General features: G+C 49.7%; 1 protein-coding gene across 2 annotated transcripts in view; it reads right to left on the bottom strand.

Annotated features, from left to right (window-relative positions):
- Nucleotides 1-25560, bottom strand: part of LOC126188250 (rho GTPase-activating protein 1-like) — a 110586-nt gene that overhangs the window by 38399 nt on the left and 46627 nt on the right. The window lies entirely within an intron of this gene.

Below are 25560 nucleotides of genomic sequence, written 5' to 3'. Positions count from 1 at the left end.
GCAGAGATGGGGACTGAAGTCCCCAAAGAAGGAGGGGTTGTTACTCCCAATGTTGATAACGGGGGAGCAACGGAAGAGGGTGTTCCCCAACTACTTGGGGGGCAGGAATGAAGGGCCCACAAAAAGCGGCTGAGCTGGGAGCTCGTCGCCAGGGACAGCGACATCGAAGCTGCTGCAGCAAACGTCGATGAAATGTGCACAGGGTGAAGTTGGTCATACTTGCGTTTAGCCTCTGTGTAAGTGAGCCTGTCCAAGGTCTTATACTCCATAATCTTCCACTCTTTTTGATAAACCGCGCAGTCTAACGAGCAAGGTGAATGTTTCTGTCCGCAGTTGACACAAACAGGGGGCCGCGAACATGGGATGTTGGGGTGGGAGGCATGTCCACAATCCCGACAGGTAGGGTTGGCGTCACATCTCGATGACATATGCCCAAACCTCCAGCACTTAAAGCAGCGCATGGCAGGAGGGATGTAAGGCTTAACATCACATTGATATATCATCACCTTGACCTTCTCGGGCAGGGTGTCTCCCTTGAAAGCCAACATGAAGGTGCCAGTGGCGACCCTACTATCTTTAGGTCTCCTGAAGACATATTGTACGAAGTGGACACCGCGGCGTTCCAAATTTGCACGAAGCTCGTCGTCAGACCGCAACAACAGGTCACGATGAAAAATAAGTCCCTGAACCATACTGAGGCTCTTATGAGGCGTAATGGAGACTCCAACATCACCGAGCTTGTCACAAGCAAGCAATGCCCACGATTGTGCTGGGGATGCTGTCTGTATGAGGACTGCTCCAGACCTCATTTTAGACAGGCCCTCAGCTTCTCCAAACTTGTCCTCTAAATTTTCCACAAAAAACTGAGGCTTTGTGGTCAGAAATGAGTCCCCATCTGTTCGGCTGCAAACCAGAAATTGAGGAGAATACTTCTCACCAGTTAATTTAGACCGCCGTTCCTCCCCTGGTGTGGGCAGGGAAAGGAACGAAAGCATTGAACTTTCCTTTCTTAGAGACTCGTGCTTGCACACTATTCGTATTTCGTTTCACGGTGGTCCCACGAGCAGCTAGGGGAAGGAATGTCCACCCAGACAGAGCCCCGCTTGCCTGGGTAAGCCTAATACAACTGGGGGGCGGCAGGTTCCCCAGAGGTCGCCCGCTAGCAACTGTTCTACCTCAACAGACATGCGTCTCCTCTGCGCGTAGCACACCTTGAGATTGAGGTTTTTTATATAGAGGTTTATACCATCCTCGCGACCCAGGCATCCCCGGGCTCTGTACCGTACAACGTTCCACTGTCGTGCCTTACGGTGGTCATTGAAGCACACTCTAGTCCTGAATCAAGGACTGGTGGCGCTTTCCAGTCCCCAGCTCAGGGACCCCGGGGTCGCCAAGCCCGTACCCAGCAACTAAATGCTGAGCCCCCTGAGGGGTGCCGCAGGCGGAAAAGGACACGGTAATTCAGATGCTCAGGGGAACTATGAATGTGTGCCGCGTAACTGGCAAGCAGTTGCACATGTCTGATCTGCAGTGGAGGGACACCAGCCTCCACCAGTACGCTGGTCACCAGACTCATCCTAAAAGCTCCTGTCACTAAACGAACTCCACAGTGGTGCAAAGGGTTGAGTAAATGTAACACTGATGGCGCTGCCGAACCATAAACCACACTCCATAGTCGGGATTGGACAAGGGCTCCATAGAGCTGCTGCAGCAGCATACAGCGATTTGCATCCCAATTGGTGTCGCTCAGGCAACGGAGGGCACTGAGGTGCTGTCAGCAATTCTGCTTAAGCTGAATCAAGCATCGAAAACCGGTCCTAGGAATTGATATGTCTCCACTATAGTGAGTGGGTCATCATTAAGATAAAGTGCGGGTTCCGGATGAACGGTACGACGCCGACAGAAATGCATGACAAACGACTTTGTGGATGAAAACTGGAAGCCGTGGGCTAGAGCCCATGACTGCACCTTGTGGATGGCTCCCTGGAGGCACCACTCAGCAACAAGAGTACTGGAGCAGCATTATGAAATGCAGAAGTCGTCTGCATACAGAGAAGGTGACCAGAGGGCCTGACAGCTGCTGCTAGACTGTTAATGGCCACTAAAAATAGAGATTCACTCAATACAGAGCCCTGCGGAACTCCCTTCTCCTGGATACGGATGGAACTATGGGAGTCACCAACTTGGACATGGAAAGTATGGAGCGACAGGAAGCTCTGGTTAAAAATCGGGAGCGGTCCCCAGAGACCCCACTCAAATAATGTGGCAAGGATATGATGTCGTCAAGTCGTGTCGTATGCTTTATGTAAGTAAAAAAAGACGGCAATCAGGTGTTGCCGTCTGGAAAAGGCTGTTTGGTTGGCAGAATCTAGGGACACAAAATTATCAGTGGTAAAGTGACCCTGGCGGAAGCGGCCCTGACATGGAGCCAGCAAGCCACATGACACCGGGACTCAACCCAACCGCCGACATACCATATGATCCAGCAGCTCACAAAGAACGTTGGTGAGGCGGATGGGCCAATAGCTATCCAAGTCAAGCTGGTTTTTACAGAGTTTGAGCACCGGAATGATGGTGCTCTCCTGCCATTGGGATGGAAAGATGCCATTGCACCGGATCCAGTTGAACGTGACGAGAAGATGTCGCTTGTAGTCAGATGAGAGATGTTTAATCATCTGCCTGTGGATACGATCAGGTCCAGGAGCTGTGTCGGGGCAATGTGCAAGAGCACTGAGGAGCTCCCACTCTGTAAATGGGGCGTTACAGGATTCACTGCAGCGTGTAGCGAATGAGAGAACGTTCCTTTCCAGCCACCGTTTGAGTGTGCGAAACGCTGGGGGGTAATTCTCCGATGCAGAGGCTCGAGCAAAGTGCTCAGTGATCGCGTTTGCATCGGTACATAACTCACCATTTATGCTAACACCGGGGACAGCTATTTGGGCCTGGTACCCGAAAAGACGTTTGATCTTTGCTCAGATTTGGGAAGGTGATGTGTGGCACCTAATGGTGGAGATGTATCTGTCCCAACACTCTTTCTTCCGTTGTTTGATAAGGTAGTGAACACGGGCACGGAGCAGTTTAAAGGCTATGAGGTGCCCCAGGGAAGGGTGCCGCTTACACTGCTGTAGAGCTTGCCGACGCTCCTTAATTGCTTCAGCATCATGGGGGGGAGATTCAGCGGTGACAGCAGAGGTAAAAGTTTCTCAGTCCACCTTGTTCAAAGCCCATCTGGGCAGGTGTCTATGTGCCTGACGCTGGGGCAGTGACAGGAAGATGGGGAAGTGGTCACTACCACACAGGTCGTCATGTGATCTCCAGTGGATAGATGGGAGAAGTCCTGGGTTGCAAATTGATAAATCAATGTCCGAGTAACTACCATGAGCTACACTGAAATGTGTGGCGGTCCCAGTATTTAAGAGGCAGAGGTTGAATTGCGACAGTAAAGTTTCGACATCTATGCCTAGGCCAGTAAGCATGGTACCACACCACAAGGGATTATGGACATCAAAATCTCCCAGAAGTAGGAAAGGTTTAGGGAGTTGATTGATCAGTGCAGCTAATACATTCAGAGGTACTGCACCATCTGGAGGAAGATATACGTTGCAGACAGTTATTTCCTGTGTCGTAGTCGTTCTGACAGCCACAGCTTCAAGAGGGGTTTGAAGGGGCACATGTTCACTACAGACCAAGTTTAGGACATAAAAGCAAATTCCTCCCGACACTCAATTATAGTCGCTAAGGTTCCTGTAATATCCCTTATAGCCACGGAAGGCACTGCAGATAGTAGGTGTAAAGCTTAACAGTTGCCGTAGCTCAGCCAAGCGGTAGAAAAAGTGCCACAATTCCACTGGAGAATGACATTGTGAGACTGGGAAGGCATGGAACATTCAATGAGGCAGTTTACACCTCAGAGTCATCTGCTGCCACTGATTTATTGCCTGAGCAGTCTATATACACTCCTGGAAATTGAAATAAGAACACCGTGAATTCATTGTCCCAGGAAGGGGAAACTTTATTGACACATTCCTGGGGTCAGATACATCACATGATCACACTGACAGAACCACAGGCACATAGACACAGGCAACAGAGCATGCACAATGTCGGCACTAGTACAGTGTATATCCACCTTTCGCAGCAATGCAGGCTGCTATTCTCCCATGGAGACGATCGTAGAGATGCTGGCTGTAGTCCTGTGGAACGGCTTGCCATGCCATTTCCACCTGGCGCCTCAGTTGGACCAGCGTTCGTGCTGGACGTGCAGACCGCGTGAGACGACGCTTCATCCAGTCCCAAACATGCTCAATGGGGGACAGATCCGGAGATCTTGCTGGCCAGGGTAGTTGACTTACACCTTCTAGAGCACGTTGGGTGGCACGGGATACATGCGGACGTGCATTGTCATGTTGGAACAGTAAGTTCCCTTGCCGGTCTAGGAATGGTAGAACGATGGGTTCGATGACGGTTTGGATGTACCGTGCACTATTCAGTGTCCCCTCGACGATCACCAGTGGTGTACGGCCAGTGTAGGAGATCGCTCCCCACACCATGATGCCGGGTGTTGGCCCTGTGTGCCTCGGTCGTATGCAGTCCTGATTGTGGCGCTCACCTGCACGGCGCCAAATACGCATACGACCATCATTGGCACCAAGGCAGAAGCGACTCTCATCGCTGAAGAAGACACGTCTCCATTCGTCCCTCCATTCACGCCTGTCGCGACACCACTGGAGGCGGGCTGCACGATGTTGGGGCGTGAGCGGAAGACGGCCTAACGGTGTGCGGGACCATAGCCCAGCTTCATGGAGACGGTTGCGAATGGTCCTCGCCGATACCCCAGGAGCAACAGTGTCCCTAATTTGCTGGGAAGTGGCGGTGCAGTCCCCTACGGCACTGCGTAGGATCCTACGGTCTTGGCGTGCATCCGTGCGTCGCTGCGGTCCGGTCCCAGGTCGACGGGCACGTGCACCTTCCGCCGACCACTGGCGACAACATCGATGTACTGTGGAGACCTCACGCCCCACGTGTTGAGCAAATCGGCGGTACGTCCACCCGGCCTCCCGCATGCCCACTATACACCCTCGCTCAAAGTCCGTCAACTGCACATACGGTTCACGTCCACGCTGTCGCGGCATGCTACCAGTGTTAAAGACTGCGATGGAGCTCCGTATGCCACGGCAAACTGGCTGACACTGACGGCGGCGGTGCACAAATGCTGCGCAGCTAGCGCCATTCGACGGCCAACACCGCGGTTCCTGGTGTGTCCGCTGTGCCGTGCGTGTGATCATTGCTTGTACAGCCCTCTCGCAGTGTCCGGAGCAAGTATGGTGGGTCTGACACACCGGTGTCAATGTGTTCTTTTTTCCATTTCCAGGAGTGTACATTGTGTCTGAGGGTCTGGCGAGATCTAGGTCCTCAGCGGACACCAAAATCTCCACCCTATCCTCAGCCGCAAAGCTTTTAGGTAGCAGTGGTGTGGGTGCCACTGCAACTTCCTTGGTCTTAGGGGTTTTCTTTTTGGATTTCTCTCTCTGCTTCTTGGGTTTCCCTGGCTGGGCAGACTTCACTGGCTCAGTCTCCAGGACTGAGGATGAGCGTGAAGCCCTACGATCAGCTGCTTTTGGGCTCTTCAGCCACTGGTGGGTGTTGTCTTTCCCACTAGAAGAAACCTGGGAAGGGAGTGACCCAAGGGACCCCTTCCTAGTGAGAGAAGCCGAAGAAGACTTACGTTTCTCCGACTTAGAAGTGGGGACAGACGTCCTCGGTAGTTGAGGGGGTGTTGCTCCCAAAGTAGGTGGTGCAGGAGCAACAGGGGTGGAAATGCGCACCATCATCACGGGGGCAGGTGCAGTGTTCCGGCTCTGAGAGGTGACCTGGGTTGGCAAAGCTGATGGTGCCAGAACTGTTGTAGTGGGAGCGTAAGACAATATCATACGCACAGAAAGCAGGCATTCAAATTTTCTCTTAGCCTCAGTGTACGTCAGTCTGTCCAGGGTCTTATAATCCATGATTTTCCTTTCTTTTTTAGAGAATCCTGCAGTCAGGTGAGCGAGGCGAATGGTGCTCTCCCCAGTTGACACAGATGGGAGGCAGGGCACATGGAGTATTGGGATGTGATGGGCGTCCGCAATCTCGGCATGTGATGCTGGAAGGACAGCGGGAAGACGTATGGCCGAACTTCCAGCACTTAAAGCACTGCATCGGGGGAGGGATATAGGGCTTTACACCGGCAGAACATAACCTTGACCTTCTCAGGCAATGTATCGCCCTCAAATTCCAAGATGAAGGCATCGATGGCAACCTGATTATCCTTTGGACCCCAGTGGTCACGCTGAACAAAATGTACATCTCGCCCCTCTAAATAGGCGCGCAGCTCATCGTCGGACTGCAAAAGAAGGTCTCTGTGAAATATGATACCCTGGCTGTATTTCAGCTCTTATGGGGTGTGATGGTTACAGAAATATCCCCCAGCTTGTCACAAGTGAGTAACTCCCGTGACTGGGCAGAGGATGCTGTTTTGATCAAGACTGACCCAGATCTCATTTTGGACAAGTCCTCCACCTCCCCGAACTTGTCATCTAAATGCACAACAAGAAACTAACGCTTCATCATAATGAAAGATTCCCCATCAGCTCTCGAACATACAAGGTACCGGGGCGAATAAGACCTGTTGCCATCCTTAGCCTGACATTCCTCCCATGGTGTGGCCAGGAATGTAATGATTTGGGGTCATACTTCTGTGTGTTGAATTGAGTTCGTGATCGCTTGGAGACTGCTAGTGTTTTACCACCAGCATTGGGACTCCCATTGCTGGGAGTCCCAATGCCCCATGGGGATGGGCATCTACCCCTTGGCATACGTGGGGAGTTAACAGCGCAGGCATCAACAGAGCGATCCCTGTGTGGTCAGGGGGCTATAACCAACAGGGTACATGGCGGTCCCATCACAACGGACGGCTACCGTGCTGGATATCAGGTGCAAAGAAGTCCATGGTCATCGTTGACGCAGAAATGGCCACTGCATAGTGCGTAGTGGAAGACGCACTCAGGAAGGTGTCCTCGTCCTAGAGATGGAGAATGGGCACGACTGCAATGAGACGATGAGAAAGTGGGCCTAAAGATCTCAATGCACAATGAACACGATGCACCTTGTAAGGTACCCTTCCCCAATTGGCTAACTATTTGGGAAAATTTTGAAGAACAGAGGTCAAACCCTACAGGGGACCATTACATACAGGCCGAAATGTATGAAACTCCTTTTAGTCACCTCGTACGACAGGCAGGAATACCTCGGGCCTATTCTAACTGCTGGACCAGCAGAGAGGGCGGAGGGGGGTGTCCGAGATGGTTAAAAAGGGCAAGTACATGACATTTGCTAGCCACCAATAAATGTTGAAGCATTTAGTTGTACCGGGCAGTCTGGTCTAGTAGCCATGTTGGAGCAGAGAGCATGGGTGCTGGCGAATGCCCACTTGCTAAACAGGAGTGTTATAAGTCTACAGGGGCTGAGGAACAAAAGATAAAGGGAGTCATTCCAGACGGTGTTCTAGAAGACGGAACGACGGAGAATTGGGGACAGACGCTAAGGCCTGAGCAAAAAGCTCAGTGATGTAGTCCATGCTGTTAAGGATAACATCATTCAGGGGAATTCCTGAGACATCTATACGAGGACGGCAGCCAAAAATGCACCTGATCTTTGTCCATGCCTGTGAAGAGGGAGCATGCAGCCCTATGTCAGAGACACATCATTCCGAACAAATCACTTAGCCAATGGGGCTGGGCACAAAGCTGTTTGAAGGCAAAGAGGTGGTCAAGAGATGGCAGCGATTTGTAGAATTGGAGTGCATGACGGTGGTCTTTAATAGCCGCAGCAATTTCGGAGGTTCACCAAGGAACAGTCTCCTGCTGGGGAGATCCTGAGGAAGAGATAACCACTGAAGCAGCTGCTGAAATGATGGTGTCAGTCAAACTCTTTACAGATAAATCAAAGCCATTCTGTGGTGGAATGGTTGGGATGGCAGTCAGGGAAAAGGCATTCCAATCCGCATTAGTAAAGGCCCATCTGGAAGGGCGCCAAGATGAATGATGCTGAATAAAAGATAAGACATTTGGAAAATGATCACTGAAGCATAAATCATCATGAACTCCCCACTGAACAGAAGGGAGGAATCCAGAGCTACAAATGGCGAGATAATGACCAAGAAAGTACCGTGGGCCACACACAAGTGTGTAAACAATCCGGCTGGGGTCAGTGGTTGCAGTACAACCCCACAGAGGGTTATGGACATTAAAACCTCCAAGAAGAAGGAAGGGAAGAGGAAGCTGCCGAAGGAGGGCAAAAAAGAGCAGGAAGCGTAGGAGGCCAGTCTTGTGAAATAAAGATTGAATATTTCTACTGCAGAATCTAAATGGAACTGAACAGCCACCACTTCTAATGTGGTTTCAAGAGGAACGAAATGAACGATGTGCAAGTGGACCAATGTACAGACACCAATGGAAACTCACAAAATGACTGACCATGTTCTACCTGAAGACCACGAAGAGTCGGCGAATGAGTAACCACAAAATGAGATTCTTGCAATATAATGCAAGCTACAGTGTAGAGAGTAAGAAGAGAATGCAATTCCGGAAGGCAACAACAATAACCATTATAGTTCCACTGAACGAGAGTAATACAAGAGCCTGGATGGACATCAAATGGCTACAATAATTCATTGTGCCAAGTCAATGTCCATCATCAGTAAGGAATGTAAGATTGGACCCTGATTGAGAGATGATTGGCTGACACCCCCTGGGATGTCACAGGGCGGGAGGGGGTGCAGGACCTTGTCCCGCAACTTACAATTCTCCTCCTCCTCCTCCTATGCAAAGCGAAAGAAAGTGTGCACAGAAAGAGAGCAAGTTGCAGCAGTATCTGGATCTGAGTGAGAGAGTTGGGTTGATTTGGGGGTGGAGACCAAACAGCGAACTCATCGGCCCCATTGGATTACGGAAGGAAGTTGGCCATGCACTTTCGAAGGAACCATCCCGGCATTTGACTGAACTGATTTAGGGAAATGGCCACTGTAGTAGCCACCAGAAAGATCGCGGGAGGCGCACATTGGCACGGCGCGTCATGGACAGTAGTTGCCGCAAGTAGAGTCCCGTCCACCAGAGGGCACGCGAGAATTCGGACGCGCCCTCTGCCGGCGTAACAACAACAACAACTCCGGCAGGACAGGCAGAGCGCAGTCAGTCAACATCGGGCATGCCTAGGACACAGTCCCGGTCTACGCTAAGTGAAGTGCGACGTAACGTGAACAGTGTTACTACACAATTGGCGACGAGTAGGGTTGTTCTTTCGCGTGTTGCGTCGTTGTTCCGGTTTCGCAGTTTCTCCACGGCATGGAGGATTTGGTGCGGGTTTTGGTTGCGCAGCAGACGGAGCTCATGGCCACCATGAAACAAGTGCTTCCGGCGTTGCTCTCACCGCCGTCTGCTCCGGCGCCGTTCCCTCCTCCCTTTCCCCCGTATGACGAGACAGCGGAGGATTGGGACGCATATGAACATCGCCTTCGGCAGCATTTCCAGGCGTTTCATGTTGCCGATGCGGAGGTATGTCGTGCTCTCTTCTTGTCTTGGATATCTCCCTCGCTGTATCAAGTTTTGCGGCAGCTGGCGCCGTTGCAGGAACCCTCGTCCTTGTCTTTTGACGCATTGTGTTCATTGCTGTCTTCATATTATCGCCGCCGCACGCATGTTGTGGCGGCTAGGGTCGAGTTCTATCAATGCAAGAAACAGCCCCATCAGTCTTACCGGGCGTGGGCCGCAACCCTGCACGGTCTTAGTCGCAAGTGTCATTTTGTCACGGAGCAGTCGCGGGAGTCGTATGCCCATGTTATGGTACGCGACGTCATTGTTCGTTCGGCCCCTGATAGGGAGGTCCGGCAACGGGCCCTGCAGTTAGAAGACCCTTCCCTCGAAGAAGTCCTGTCCATTGCTCAATCGTATGAAGTCTCTCACGCAGCAGGTCAACAGCTGGAAGCGTGGTGCGACGTCGCGGAGGTTCAGGGCGGCGCGGCCGCGTCCACTGTGTCCGGGGTGGACGACGTGCGAGCGGTACAATCCGGCCGTTACGGCCGCTCCCGCGCGGCGCGTAAACAGAATTCCGGCTGCCGGCCCCTGTTGCCGTCCTGTGCGTCGTGCTATATACATCACGATCGATCACAGTGCCCCCAGCGTTGGGCCGTTTGTCGCAAATGTCATAAAAACGGTCACATTGCTAAAGTTTGCCGCTCAGCCTCAAAGGAATCAAAGGAAGCAAGTACAGAGGACATGGACGTTGACATTCAGGAAGTTTCATCGGGCCAGGCTCCCGACGCCTCGGCACGCAAACTCTTTATCGAGGTGTCAGTTCGGTCGCGCCGGTTACAACTGCAAGTAGATACGGGCGCGGCAGTTTCATTGTTGAATGCACAAACGTATTCCGACCTTGGATCGCCCCCGTTGGCGCCAGTTTACCGGCGTCTACGCGGTTAGGGTAAACAGTTCATTCCCCTACTGGGTCAATTCACTACCGACGTGACTTACAAATCAGTCACTCGGCCTATTACTTTTATTGTTGTCAGTGATGCGAGCTCCGCTAACCTTTTTGGCCTGGATGCCTTTCAAGCTTTCGGTTTTTCTATCGCTGACACCATACAGTTGGTCTCCGAAGACGTTCCCTATCACTCATTAGAATCTTTGATCTCAGACTTTCCAGACATTTGTGAGGAGGGCCTGGGGCGTGTTTCAGATTTTGAAGCTCACTTAACGTTGAAGGCGTCGGCTCGCCCGCGTTTTCTACGCGCGAGGCAGATCCCCTTGGCTCTCCGCCCTCAGGTAAAGGAAGAGCTAGACCGGCTGACAGCCCTCGGGGTCGTTCTTCCCATTTCTTCCAGTGAGTGGGCTTCGCCCCTCGTTATTGTCAAGAAGCCCTCTGGAAAATTACGTCTTTGTGGCGATTTTAAGGCCACCATTAATTCCCAATTGGTGGTGGACACCTATCCTTTGCCTCGTGCTGATGAATTGTTCTCCGCCGTGGCGGGAGGCCACTATTTTTCAAAAATCGATCTGTCAGAGGCTTATCATCAGATACCACTTGATGAGGACTCCAAACGGCTGGCAGTCGTCAACACCCCGTTTGGCCTTTACCAATACCAGCGGTTGGCTTTTGGAATATCCAGTGCCCCGGCGATATTCCAGCGTTATCTTGAGCATGTCACGTCGACAATCCCTCATTGTATTAATTACCTGGATGACATAATTGTCACGGGCCGCAGCACGACGGACCACTTGCACAACCTTCGCACCCTCTTTCTCAAATTCAGGTCTGTGGGCTTGCGTTGCAACCTGCAGAAGTCAACCTTCTTCCAACCATCCATTGCGTATGTGGGCTACACCATCTCTCGGCATGGCATCCAGCCACTAGGAAGTTTGGTCCAAGGTATCGTCAACCTTCCTCGGCCCACATCGCTGAAGGAGTTACAAGCTTTTTTAGGCAAGATAGCCTATTACCACCGGTTCATTCCCAGGGCTTCCACTATAGCCCACCCCCTGTACTGCCTTCTGCACAAGGGTGTTCCTTTTGATTGGTCGCCGGCATGCGAGCGAGCGTTCACCTCGTTGAAGGGCCTCCTCACGTCAGCCCCTTGTTTGGCTACTTTTGATCCCCATAAGCCGTTAGTCCTGGCTACGGATGCTTCTCAGTATGGGGTGGGGGCAGTCCTGGCCCATCGCAACGCAGATGGTTCCGAGCAACCACTGGCGTTTGCGTCGAAAACGCTTAGTCCCACGCAGGCCCATTACTCCCAGGTGGAAAAAGAGGCTTTGGCCATTGTCTACGCTGTTACCAAGTTTCACCCTTTCTTGTATGGCACGAAGTTTCAGTTAATCACTGACCATAAGCCGTTAATATCGTTATTTGGCCCCGCCTCTCAGATTCCGGATAGGGCGGCCAACAGACTACAGCGCTGGGCCTTGTTCCTCTCTAAGTACCATTATGACATTCGTTTTCGCCCTACAGGCCAGCATGCCAACGCCGACGCTCTTTCCCGTCTTCCGGTGGGCCCGGACCCTACATTTGATCGAGAGGAGATTATGTGTTTTCATTTGGATGTGGCGTCCCGCCAGGCGGTTGATGGCTTCCCGATCACTAGTTCTCGAGTCGCCAGGGAAACAGCGGCTGACCCGGTTCTCCGGCAAGTAGTTCGCCTCATTCAGCAGGGGTGGTCATCCCGCCCTCCGGGCCGGGCCTCGGACCCTCTTCGTAATTATTTTCTTCTACGAGACCGTCTCTCGGTCTTGGAAGGAGTTCTCCTTCTGGCTACCGATGATACAGCTCCTCGCGTGGTTGTTCCAAGTTTACGACGGGAGGTCCTCAAGTTATTACATTTTTTTTTTTTTTTTTTTTTTTTTTTTTGTGGTTTTAGGGCGCACAACTTCAATGGTCATTAGCGCCCTGACTACTCTAAAAATGCATCGCGAGGCACAAGTTGACAACAACTAAAAGGGAAAACACGCTAAAAGAGACTGACAGGCATAGGATTAAAAAACAACATCAAATGTCCTTAGCGAGGTTTGTCAAATTGATAAAACATAGAACACGAGCAGCTGCTCGTGGGTCATCCGCTAAAACGGCATCGAAAGTATTAGGCAGGTTAAGATCGAGGCGCAGTGTGGTAAGATCTGGACAGGACATTAAAATGTGCCTAACCGTCAGCAAGTGCCCACATGGGCAGAACGGCGCCGGCGCAGCCGTCAGCAGATGGCGATGGCTGAACCGGCAGTGTCCAATCCTTAACCTTGCTAAAACGACCTCCTCCCGCCGAGAAGGGCGTGAGGAGGACGTCCAAGCCACGGGAAGAGGTTTTAAGGCCCGAAGCTTGTTGTCGGTAAGTGCAGCCCAATTGGCATGCCACAGCGACACAACGCGCCGACAAATGACCCTGCTAAAATCGGACGAAGGGACACAACAAGAAGCTGTTCGAGGCTGGAGGACCGCAGCCTTGGCCGCGGCATCTGCAGCTTCGTTCCCAGGGATACCGACATGGCCAGGAACCCACATAAAGCTAACTGGCGGACTGACGTCCACCAGCTGCTGAAGAGAGCGTTGGATCCGGTGTACGAAAGGGTGAACCGGGTACGGATCACTGAGGCTCTGGATGGCGCTCAGGGAATCTGAGCAGATGACATAAGCAGAATGTCGGTGGCGGCAGATGTAAAGAACAGCCTGGTAGAGGGCAAAGAGCTCAGCTGTGAAGACCGAACAATGATCATGGAGCCGGTATTGGAAACTCTGTGCCCCGACTATAAAGGAACACCCGACCCCGTCATTGGTCTTAGAGCCATCTGTATAAATGAAAGTCATGTTGATGAACTTCGAACGAAGTTCCAAAAAACGGGAGTGGTAGACCGAACTGGCGGTGACCTCTTTTGGGAGCGAGCTGAGGTCAAGGTGAACGCGGACCGGAGCCTGGAGCCAAGGTGGCGTGTGGCTCTCGCCCACTCGAAAGGTTGCAGGGAGTGAAAAATGAAGGTGTTGAAGGAGGCGACGAAAGCGAACTCCAGGGGGTAGCAGGGCAGAGACATACAACCCGTATTGACGGTCGAGAGAGTCGTCAAAAAAGGAACGATAAGACAGATGGTCGGGCATTGACAGTAGCCGACAGGCATACCGACAAAGCAGTATATCGCGCCGGTAAGTGAGCGGCAATTCGCCAGCGTCAGCATGAAGACTCTCTACGGGACTGGTATAAAATGCTCCGATCGCAAGTCGTAAACCCCGATGTTGTATGGAGTTGAGGCGGCGTAAGATGGATGGCCGTGCAGAGGAGTATACAAAGCTCCCATAATCCAGCTTGGAGCGGACGATCGACCGATATAGACGAAGTAGGACGGTTCGATCCGCTCCCCACGACATACCACTGAGAACACGGAGGACATTTAAAGAACGGGTACAACGGGCGGCCAAATATGACACATGTGGAGACCAGCTAAGTTTCCTGTCAAAGGTAAGGCCTAAAAATTTGGTTGTCTCCACGATTGGGAGAGCAACGGGACCAAGTCGTAAGGACGGTGGGAGAAACTCTTTGTAGCGCCAGAAGTTAATACAGACCGTCTTCTCGGCAGAAAAACGGAAGCCATTGGCGACACTCCAGGAGTAAAGACGGTCAAGAGAACGCTGAAGACAGCGCTCCAGGACACGTGTACGCTGCGCGCTGCAATAGATGGTAAAATCGTCCACAAAAAGGGAGCCTGATACATCAGCTGGGAGGCAATCCATTATTGGATTGATCGCGATGGCGAACAGAGCGACGCTCAAAACTGAGCCCTGTGGCACCCCATTCTCCTGGCGAAAGGTGTCGGACAGGACAGAACCCACACGTACCCTGAACTGTCGATCCATTAAAAAGGAACGAATAAAAAGAGGGAGGCGACCGCGAAGGCCCCATGTATGCATGGTGCGGAGAATGCCCGCCCTCCAACAGGTGTCGTAAGCCTTCTCCAAATCAAAGAACACAGCCGCGGTCGGGCGCTTCCGCAAGAAGTTATTCATAATGAAGGTCGACAAGGTAACCAGATGGTCAACAGCAGAGCGGCGCCTACGAAATCCACATTGTACATTTGTAAGTAGGCGTCGAGACTCAAGCAGCCAAACCAATCGAGAGTTAACCATTCGCTCCATCACTTTACAGACACAGCTGGTAAGTGAGATAGGTCGATAACTGGAAGGCAAGTGCTTGTCCTTCCCCGGCTTAGGAATCGGGACAACAATAGACTCGCGCCAGCATGCGGGAACATGTCCCTCAATCCAGATGCGATTGTATGTACGAAGAAGAAAACCTTTACCCGCAGGAGAAAGGTTCTTCAGCATCTGAATATGAATAGAATCAGGCCCTGGAGCGGAGGACCGTGATCGGCCAAGTGCGGTTTCGAGTTCCCGCATGGTGAATGGGGCATTATAACTTTCACAATTCGAGGAGCAAAAGTCAGGTGGCCTAGCCTCCTCTGCCTGTTTGCGGGGGAGGAAGGCAGGGTGGTAATGAGCGGAGCTCGAAACCTCGGCGAAAAAGCGGCCGAAGGCATTGGAGACAGCCTCAGGGGCCACAAGGACTTCATTCGCGACCTTCAAGCCAGAAACTGGGGAGTGGACCTTAGTGCCAGATAGCCGGCGCAGGCTACCCCAGACAACAGAAGAAGGAGTAAAACTGTTGAAGGTGCTTGTGAAAGCAGCCCAGCTGGCTTTCTTGCTTTCGTTAATAATACGACGACACTGAGCACGTAATCGTTTATAATTAATACAATTCGCCACTGTAGGGTGGCGTTTAAATGTGCGTAAAGCACGTCGACGAGCACGTAAAGCGTCTCTACATGCTGCGGTCCACCAGGGGACCGGTACGCGATGTGGAGAAGAAGTAGGGTGAGGGATGGAATATTCAGCAGCAGCGAGAATGACTTCCGTGAGGTGTGCGACCTGACGATCGCAGCTTGTGAAGGTTTGATCCTGAAAGGTCGCCCTGGAAGAAAAGAGCCCCCAGTCTGCCTTGGAGATGGTCCAACTAGAGGAGCACGGAGAGGGAGTATGCTGCAGGAGATGGATAACACACGGGAAGTGGTCGCTCGAATATGTATCAGCAAGTGCATACCACTCAAACCGGCGTGCAAGTTGGGGAGTACATATAGAGAAGTCTAAATGGGAATAGGTATGAGATGTGTCCGAAAGAAAAGTAGGGGCGCCAGTATTAAGGCAGACAAGATTGAGCTGGTTGAAAAGGTCTGCTAACAAAGAGCCCCTCGGGCAGGAGGCTGGAGAACCCCAAAGGGGATGGTGGGCATTGAAGTCTCCAGTTAACAAAAACGGTGCAGGTAGCTGAGCAATAAGTTGCATCATGTCTGCCCTGGTAACGGCAGATGACGAGGGAGTGTAAACGGTACAAAAGGAAAACGTAAAAGTGGGGAGAGTAATGCGGATGGCGACTGCCTGCAGGCCGGTGTGCAACGTGATGGGATCGTAGTAAATATCATCCCGGACCAGCAACATAACCCCTCCATGAGCTGGGATTCCTACCATAGGGGGTAGGTCAAAACGCACAGAGGTGTAGTGTGCCAAGGCAATGTGATCGCATGGGCGTAGCTTCGTTTCCTGGAGGGCTACGACGAGCGGACGATGCAAGCGGAGCAGCAACTTCAAGTCCTCTCGGTTGGAGCGAATGCTGCGAATATTCCAGTGAATAAGTGCCATCGTAAGAAAAGGAAGATGAGAGAAGGGGTCACCTCGAAGGCCGCTTAGGGCCTGGCTTCGAGCGAGCACTGCCGCCGCTATCAGTAGGCGGACAGTCATCGTCCATGGGGTCTATAGGGTCATCGGCCATCTCGGGAGGATGGCCGGGAGGGGGAGCTTCCTCCGCCGGTGAACGGCCAGATGTACGGCTACCGGCGGTGCGGCCAGGCGAAACGGATGACGGCCTGGGGCGGCAACCGCTGGGTGGCGCAGGAGAAGAGATGCGCCGTGGCGGAGAAGGAGAACTGTGCTTCCTATGCGCCTTTTTGGAAGGACGTTTGGTGGAAGTATCGGTCGAAGGCTGGGAGGTCGAGGGACGGAGGAAGTCTGCACGGGATGGTTCCTTCTTGAAGGACCGTGCATCTGACTTCGGTGTCTTCGACTTAGCAGAAGCTGAGGAAGTGGCTGGTGTCTGTGGTGTGATGGGAGGAAGAGGAGACGTCGACCGCGCGATCTTAGCACTGGCCGAACGGACGACCGTGGTGCTGAAGGTCAGATCGCATGTCTGGGTTGCGACCTCCCGGGTAGTCCGAGGAGAGGCGAGGACAGTACTATATTTCCCCGCTGGGAGCAGCGTGGGCTTCCTACTAGCCAATAGCTTGCGTGCAGCCGAGGTGGACACTTTCTCTTTGACACGAATTTCTTGGATGCAACGTTCGTCCTTATAGACAGGACAGTCGCGGGAGGATGCGGCATGGTCACCCTGACAGTTCACACAATGAGGAGACGGAGGTGGACAGTCACCCTCATGGGCATCCCTGCCACAAGTGACACATTTAGCCGCATTGGAACAAGACTGTCGAGTGTGATTGAAACGCTGACACTGGTAGCAGCGCGTAGGTGTCGGGACATAGGGGCGAACAGAAATAACCTCGTAGCCCGCCTTGATGCGCGATGGCAGCTTAACACTATCGAAGGTCAAGAAGAGTGTCCGGGTCGGTACAAGGTCGTTGTTGACCTTTTTCATGACCCGATGGACAGCCGTCACGCCCTGCTCAGCGAGGAAAGATTGAAGCTCCTCGTCAGTCAATCCGTCGAGGGAGCTAGTATACACTACACCACGAGACGAATTCAAAGTTCGGTGGGCCTCCACCCGGACAGGGAACGTGTACAGGAGGGTGGCCCGAAGCAGTTTTTGTGCCTGAAAGGCATTCTCAGTTTCTAGTAATAAGGTGCCGTTACGCAACCTGGTACAAGATTTGACAGATCCGGCTATGGCATCAACGCCCTTCTGAATTACAAAAGGGTTGACAGAGGAAAAATCCTTTCCGTCCTCAGTGCGAGAAACTACGAGGAACTGTGGGGCAGGCGGTAGTACTTTTGTCACTGTTGGCTGGTCACGTTTCCGTTTTTGGGTCGAAGTCGAAAGCGATGGAGTAGAATCCATTGCGGAGGAATCCCCCATGATTGCCAGCGTCTCCGATGGCGCGCTCCTTCCTTGTGGGGACCCTCTCAGAGGGCACTCCCGCCTTAGGTGAATGTTTACACCTCAGGTCACACCTCCCGAGAAACAGACGGAGGGACCAATCGGCATGGTCAGAAGGTATCAGCTCAGGCAATCACCCCTCCCCGGGCCTGGCCTTTACCAGGGGGTACGCGCGTGCCTTACATGTCTACCCAGGGCGGGGACTTACGCGTTACCCCGTCACCGGCTACGCGTGCGAACGCGTGGGTCGGCCTTCAGACACGCACAGGGAGGAAGGAAGAAGAGGAAAAAGAAGAGAGAGAGGGAGAAAGAGGACAGACTGTCTCAAACGCCGAGGCGGAGACCAGAGAAGGCAAGGAGAAGAAGGCAATGAGAAGGCAAGGAGAAAAAGGCAATGAGAAGGCAAGGAGAAAAAGGCAATGAGAAGGCAAGGAGAAAAAGGCAATGAGAAGGCAAGGAGAAAAAGGCAATGAGAAGGCAAGGAGAAAAAGGCAATGAGAAGGCAAGGAGAAAAAGGCAATGAGAGGGCAAGGAGAAAAAGGCAATGAGAAGGCAAGGAGAAAAAGGCAATGAGAAGGCAAGGAGAAAAAGGCAATGAGAAGGCAAGGAGAAAAAGGCAATGAGAAGGCAAGGAGAAAAAGGCAATGAGAAGGCAAGGAGAAAAAGGCAATGAGAAGGCAAGGAGAAAAAGGCAATGAGAAGGCAAGGAGAAGTCAAGGGAAAGAGTAAGGAAGACAGTGAGGTGGAGAAGAGCAAAGAAAGGGACCAACAAAAGGAAGGAAGAAACGAGAAGTTTAAAACCAAAAAGACCACGATTATAGGTCGTGAAACCGTCCGTCTCCGGACGCAGGCGCTAACTACCCCCGTGAGGGGGATGGACTCCTTTTAGTCGCCTCTTACGACAGGCAGGAATACCTCGGGCCTATTCTAATCCCCAGACCCGCAGGGGGAAAGTTATTACATGCGGGGCACTGGGGTGTTTCCCGTACTAAAACCTTGGCTCGCAGACATGTGTACTGGCCCGGTATTGACAGAGAAATTGAGCACTTGGTGGCCGCCTGTTCCCAGTGTGCGAGCCAACAAGCATCTCCCAGGGCAGCGTTCTCTTCATGGCCGCCGGCAACCCAGGCGTGGGAACGTGTTCACATCGATTTTGCGGGGCCGTTTCTCAATGGCTTTTGGCTCATTGTCATTGATGCTTATTCCCGATTCCCATATGTGGTTCGCTGCTCCTCAACCACTTCAGACGTTGCAATCCAGGCACTAGCAAAAATCTTTTCTGTGGAAGGTCTGCCAATCACCCTGGTCTCGGACAATGGACCGCAGTTTCTTTCGCAGACCTTCCAGGATTTTTGTAGGCGCTTCGGTATTCGGCACGTTTGCTCTCCCCCCTTCCATCCACAATCGAATGGGGAAGCTGAGCGCATGGTGCGCACCTTTAAGACGCAGATGAAAAAGTATGTGCACGAATTTCCTGCAGAGGAAGCATTGACGTTTTTCTTGACGGCATACCGGACCACACCAATGGGAGACCGCAGCCCCGCAGAGCTCCTCCATGGGCGTCAACCTAGGACTCTGCTGCACCTCCTCCAGCCTGGTCCTCGCCAGTCTTCCCAAAATGGAGTACCTGGCTTTCCACTGGGTATGTCAGTCTGGGCCCGTGGGTTTGGTCGCAATCCACGTTGGATACCGGCGGTGGTCCTGCACCGACATGGCCGCCGGCTCTATACCTTACAGGTGGGGGACCGGGTGGTACGTCGTCACCAAAATCAGCTACGTCCACGTTCAGGCACCCACCCTCCGCCCTCTCGGACACCGGCTTCCCCATTGCCGGCACCTGTATTGGTTTCACAGGGGACGTTACCTCCTCTCCCCGCTGTGACTCTGCCGCACTGTGATGGTTCTCAGCCTTGGCAGCCTCCAGTGGCTCCAGCACCGGCATCGCCGTCATTCGAGCTGCCCCAGCGAGAGCTGGCCCCCCTAGCCGGCCCGGTTTCGCAGGGGGCTAGTTCCCCTGTGGTCGTCCCTTCCCCTTCGTCCCCGCCACTGGGTCTTGCCCCTCCTGAGGTGGAACAGGATCCGGAGTTCGACAGCTTGTCGCCCGTTCTGTCCCGGGCTCCGGTTGTGGGACGACGGGGGCCTCTTCGTGTGGGTCATTTCCAGCCATATTCGAAGGTTCCGGCTCGAGGGTTGGCAGATTCCCTCGACTCCGGCCATCCCATGGATGTGGAGGTCATCGCTCCTGCCCGACGCTCCACCTTTCGACGCAGTGGATCACAGTGGCTTCACCCCCCGAAGGAGGAGGAGTGTAGTAGCCACCAGAAAGATCGCGGGAGGCGCACATTGGCACGGCGCGTCATGGACAGTAGTTGCCGCAAGTAGAGTCCCGTCCACCAGAGGGCACGCGAGAATTCGGACGCGCCCTCTGCCGGCGTAACAACAACAACAACAACTCCGGCAGGACAGGCAGAGCGCAGTCAGTCAACATCGGGCATGCCTAGGACACAGTCCCGGTCTACGCTAAGTGAAGTGCGACGTAACGTGAACAGTGTTACTACAGCCACAACTACATAGAATCCTATAAATTCCTACTTTTTTCCAGAGGTGGTTGAGCATTCTTGGCCAATTTTAGGCGATCTTGTAACTTCCAGGTGGGTACGTAGATTACTATGACGTTTCGCTTTTTTGACATTTTTCCTGTGCAGTCAGTAAAGTGCTTAATGAAAGGCAGGAAAACTTTCGATTTCAACAGTGCTTGAGAATTGCTATGATATCTATGTGGTGTTCTTAACATTCTTTTTACCTCGGTGAACGAATAACTGTTCTTGACCAATGGAATGGCTAGATGTTTTAATTCTGCATGAAGCAGCTTTGGTTCACAGATATTCTTTGCTTTTCTGCCAACATTCTTAATATGCCTCGCTTTTGTTGTGGGTGATGGTTCGAATCCCAGTGTAGGTAATGGTGTGGACTTATGAGTTTCAGTAAACCATGTGGCCTAAGCTACCATCTTCTCTTGAAAACTAGCACATCAAGAAAATTTTATCTTTCACTTACCTCCTCCTCCATAGTAAACTGAGTCATTGGGCTTATCTCATTGAGAAGTTTCTAGAAACAACCTAGTTCCTCTCCTGTCATGCCGCCACAAAACAAACGTATCATCCACAAACCAGAACCAAATATTCTATTCCTTTCTTGCAGTTTCCAATACCTGCTCCTCGAATTGTTCCATAAAGAAACTCACTATACCTGACTTTAAGAGGCTCCCCATAGCAAAATCATCCATCTGTTCAGAGAACTCGTTGTTTCATTTGAAATACATGGTTGTGAGGCAATATTTAAACAGTTCTGCAATACTGAGATGAAAAATTCGACTCAACTGCTGCAACACTTCATTGAGCAGAACCATAGAGAATAGCAATACCACATCAAAACTAACTAATATTTCCTCCAGCTGGATCACTATGCTGTTACATTTACTAATGAAATGTGCCGAATTCTTGATACACGAATCCCATTGGCCAACACACGGTTGTAATAAAGTTGTCAAGAACTTTGCATTCAAATGGGTGGGCAAACCAATAGCTCTTAGAGGCTTGGTGCTAGTGCGACAGAACTGAACAGACTGTAGAGATACTGGCTGTAGTGATATCTCTCTTTAAAAAATGTGATAAAAGTAATGTCACAAACTATTGTCAAATCTCCCTTTTAACTATTTTTCAATTTTTTTTAAAGAACTCATGCACAGACAGAATGACTGTCGCTTATCTAACTTTCCACAATATCCCCAACAAAAGCCAGTCTGTGTTTTGTGCTGGTCTTTCTACCAAACAAGCACTATTCTCTTTCAAAAGCAATATTCTCTTTCAACAATCAAGTTTTGGAAGTTGGAAGCTATTTACAAAAAACACAGGAGGTACTTTTAGTGATCTCTTTAAAGCATTCGATTAAGTAAGTCACCAAATTCTTATACAAGGTACATGTGTCATCTGAATGAGGCACCTTAAGTTGTTGTACTCCACAAGGTTCTATTTTATGACCATTGGTATTTCTTATTTTCATAATGATCTCCCAATTGCTCCAATACGAAGAGTGAATTTACCATTTGTGCGGATGACTGATGAAATTGTTAGAAAACAGTCTTGAATAAACTGTGAAAAAAGTTTTCCCTGAAATATTCAACTAGTTTTCTTCAAGCGATCTCTCACTCAATACACCATAACACCCCTTATATGAGGTTCTGTACACCACAAAGAAATCTTGAAGAAATTGACAGCCATGTGCAGAGATTGATCAATACAGAAAGTTGAGAATGCAAAATTTCTTGGTGCTTATACAGACAGCAAAAAGACTTAGCATAGCTCCAGCGTGCAACTCTTTTCAGAGTATGACGCAAAAAGAGACCGCCAGAGATGCAACTAAAATGGATGTTTATTTAGTCATTGAACCGTTTCAGTCTACACCCATTCTCAAGCCAAGCTAGGACCATTCACATACGTACCCACTTTATTTACTGCTATTTTTTATGGACATTGGTTTGTTTCGGCGTGGGTGAAGCCCAAAACTGGTCACTGACTAAATAAACATACATTTTAGTTACAACTCTGGCTCTCTCTTTTTGCATCACTTAGCAGCATTTGCACTACAGATTATTACATAAACGGCTGAAGCAGATTTCTTTAAGGCTCCCTATTTTGGCTACTTTCATTCATTAATGTCATATGCGATTACATTCTGGGCAAATCAACCTCTTGCAAAAAGAATCTTAACTGCATGGGGGAAAAAAAGTGAATGATGTCCACTATAGGCATTCTTCCAGGTGCCTGTTTCGAAGGATGATGGTCCTTACCACCATATAGCATATTTTTTCCTTGTTGACTTTTATCTGCAATACCTTTTCTCTCTACAAAGACAATAGCACATATCATGACTACAACACAAGAACCAAGAACAGTCTGCACATTGAACTGAAAAGTCTTAATCTAGTTCAAAAAGGTGTTTATTACTCCAGCATTAAACTGTTTGATGCACCCCCCATCAAATTAAATGTCTTCATAACCAATGCCCAAATTCAAACAAACCCTCAAAGAGTACCTAAAACAAACTTTTTATACAGTTAATGAATTTTTGAACAAAATCAATACTTACAATTATTTTACAACTAAATTGACTAATTTTATGTCAGGATATCTAATCTAAACATGGCTGTGCTACACTACGTAACAACCAGTGTAAAATACAATGCCTGTGTCATATTTTTCATCTTTTATGTCACTACTAATTTTACAATTGTTTTAGAACTAGTTTTGATTAATTTTATGTCAGGAATACTATTTTAAAAGTGATTGTGTTGCTGCACTCAAGAACAGTGTAACCTACAATGTTTGTACCACAAATTTCATCTTTGCTGCCTGTATATTTTTCTCATCCTCCCAGAGTGAAACACTATTTTCGATTAATTTAGTATATGTTCCCAAATTGATATTTCATTTCTGTTATATTGTTATTATCATGTAAGTTATAATTCAACTCCGTGTAATTTGACATGTTCTGTATCTTTGTGGTTCACTCGCTACCTGGATCTACAAAACACAAAAACAATAAATAAAAAATAAACCTCTGTTTACGTTTGTGGGGTTCCACAGTAGAAGGTACAGCACATTCACCCATCTGCAACCATGCCACATTATTTCGACACATGATCTGTTCACACAGTATGGATTTCTGATGTTGTTGTTAAATGACAACTGTTGCAACACAACAAAGTTTGGTGTCCAATTTCCACTCCCAATATTCCATGGCAAGCGTGTGAAGTTTGTTCCCACCACAATCCTCAGAAGTCACACAAATGTCCAATACTGTCAAGCATTCAGTCTGCAGACCAGTTCTGCTGTTAAGTGCCAGGGGTCCCATCTGTTATGTTTCCAGTTCCCTCTACAGAGTTAAAAGCTGTCGTGCCCGTCAATGTTGGTATTAATTTATTTCTCTATAGGTAGAAATGGAAGAGACCTGGGCTCTGACCACAATTTATTCGTTATGAAATGTACATTAAAACTAAATAAACAGTAAAAAGGTAGGAAATTAAAGAGATGATACCTGGATAGTTTGCAAGAACCAGAGAGCATGGAGAGTCTCAGAGGGAGCATTAGGCAATGATTGACTCGCAAAGGGGAAAGGAATACAGTAGAAGATGAATGGCTAGGACTGAGAGATGAAATAGTGAAGGCAGCAGAGGATCAAATAGGACAAAAGACAAGGCCTAGAGTAATACAGGAGATACTGAATGTAATTGATGAAAGCAAAAAATTCAAAAATTTAGCAGATGAAGCAGATGAAATACAATACAATGATCTGAAAAATGAGACTGACAAGAAGTGCAAAATGTCTGAGCAGGAATGGATAGAGGGCAAATGTAAGAATTTAGAAGAGAAGCAGCTGCATGAATATCAAGAGCTCAAATGGAAAACCGGCACTAAACAAAGAAGGTACAGCTAAACAGGAGGAAGGAGTATGTAGAAGGTCTACACAAGGAAGATGAACTTGAAGTCAATATTATAGAAATGGAGAGAACATAGGTGAAGCTGAGGTGAGAGATCTGACACTGCAAGAAAAATTTGACAGAGCAATGAAACATTTAAGTCGAAACAATGCACCGGGAGTACATGACATTCTGACAGAACTACTGACTGTCTTGGAAGAGCCAACCATGACAAAACTCTTCCATCTGATATGCAAGATGTATGAGACAGGTGAAATGCCCTCAGACTTTAAAAGGAAAGTAATTATTCCAAGGCCAAAGAAAGCAGGTGCTGACAGACATGAACATTAGCAAACTATCAGTATAATAAGCCTTGGCTGCAAAATACCAGAATAATGGAGAAACTGGTAGGAGCCAGCCTCAGGTAAGATCAGTTTGGATTCCAGTCAAATGTAGGAACACACACGGCAATACTGACACTATGCTTTATCTTTGAAGATAGGTTAAGGAAAGGCAAACTTACATTTATGTATCACTTGTAGACTTAGGGAAAGATATTGACAATGTTGGCTAGAATACACTCCTTGAAATTTTGAAGGTAGTGGAAAAAATACAGGGAGTGAAAAGCTATTTACAACTTGTACAGCCAGCAGACGGCACTTATGGGAGTCGAGGGGCATGAAAATGAAGCAATGATTGAGAAGGGCAAGAGACAGGGTTGTAGCCTATCCCCGATGTTATGCAATCTGTATACTGAGCAAGCAGTAAGGGAAACAAAAGAAAAATTTGGAGTAGGAATTAAAGTTCAGGGAGCAGAAATAAAAACTTTGATGTTTGCCGATGACATTGTAATTCTGTAAAAGACAACAAAGGACTTGGAAGAGCAGTTGAACAGAATGGACAGTGTCTCAGAAGAAGGATATAAGATAAACGTAAAAAACAAGAATAATGGAATGCAAATGAATTAAATCTGGTGAAGATGAGGGAATTAGATTAGTAAACGAGATACCTGAAGTAGTAGATGGCTTTTGTTATTTGGACAGCAAAACACCTGATGCTGGCCAAAGTAAAGGGGATATAAACTGTGGATTGGCAATAGCAAGAAAAGCGTTTCTGAAGAAGAGAAATTTGTTAACATCAAACACAGACTTAAGTCTTGGGAAGTTTTTTCCAAAATCATTTGTATGGAACGTAGCCCTGATGGAAGTGATATATGGATGATAGACAGTTTAGACAAGAAGGTCCTGAAATGTTGTGATCCAGAACAATGTTGAAGGTTAGGTGGGTAGATCATATAACTAATGAGAGAGTACTGAACAGAATTGGGAAGACAAGAAATTTGTAGCACAAACTGATTGAT

The sequence above is a fragment of the Schistocerca cancellata genome, chromosome 5, assembly GCF_023864275.1.
Source record: "Schistocerca cancellata isolate TAMUIC-IGC-003103 chromosome 5, iqSchCanc2.1, whole genome shotgun sequence".
NCBI classification, from domain to species: domain Eukaryota; kingdom Metazoa; phylum Arthropoda; class Insecta; order Orthoptera; family Acrididae; genus Schistocerca; species Schistocerca cancellata.
The sequence above is the reverse complement of the archived record's forward strand: the minus strand, read 5'-3'. Positions and strand labels throughout refer to the sequence as shown.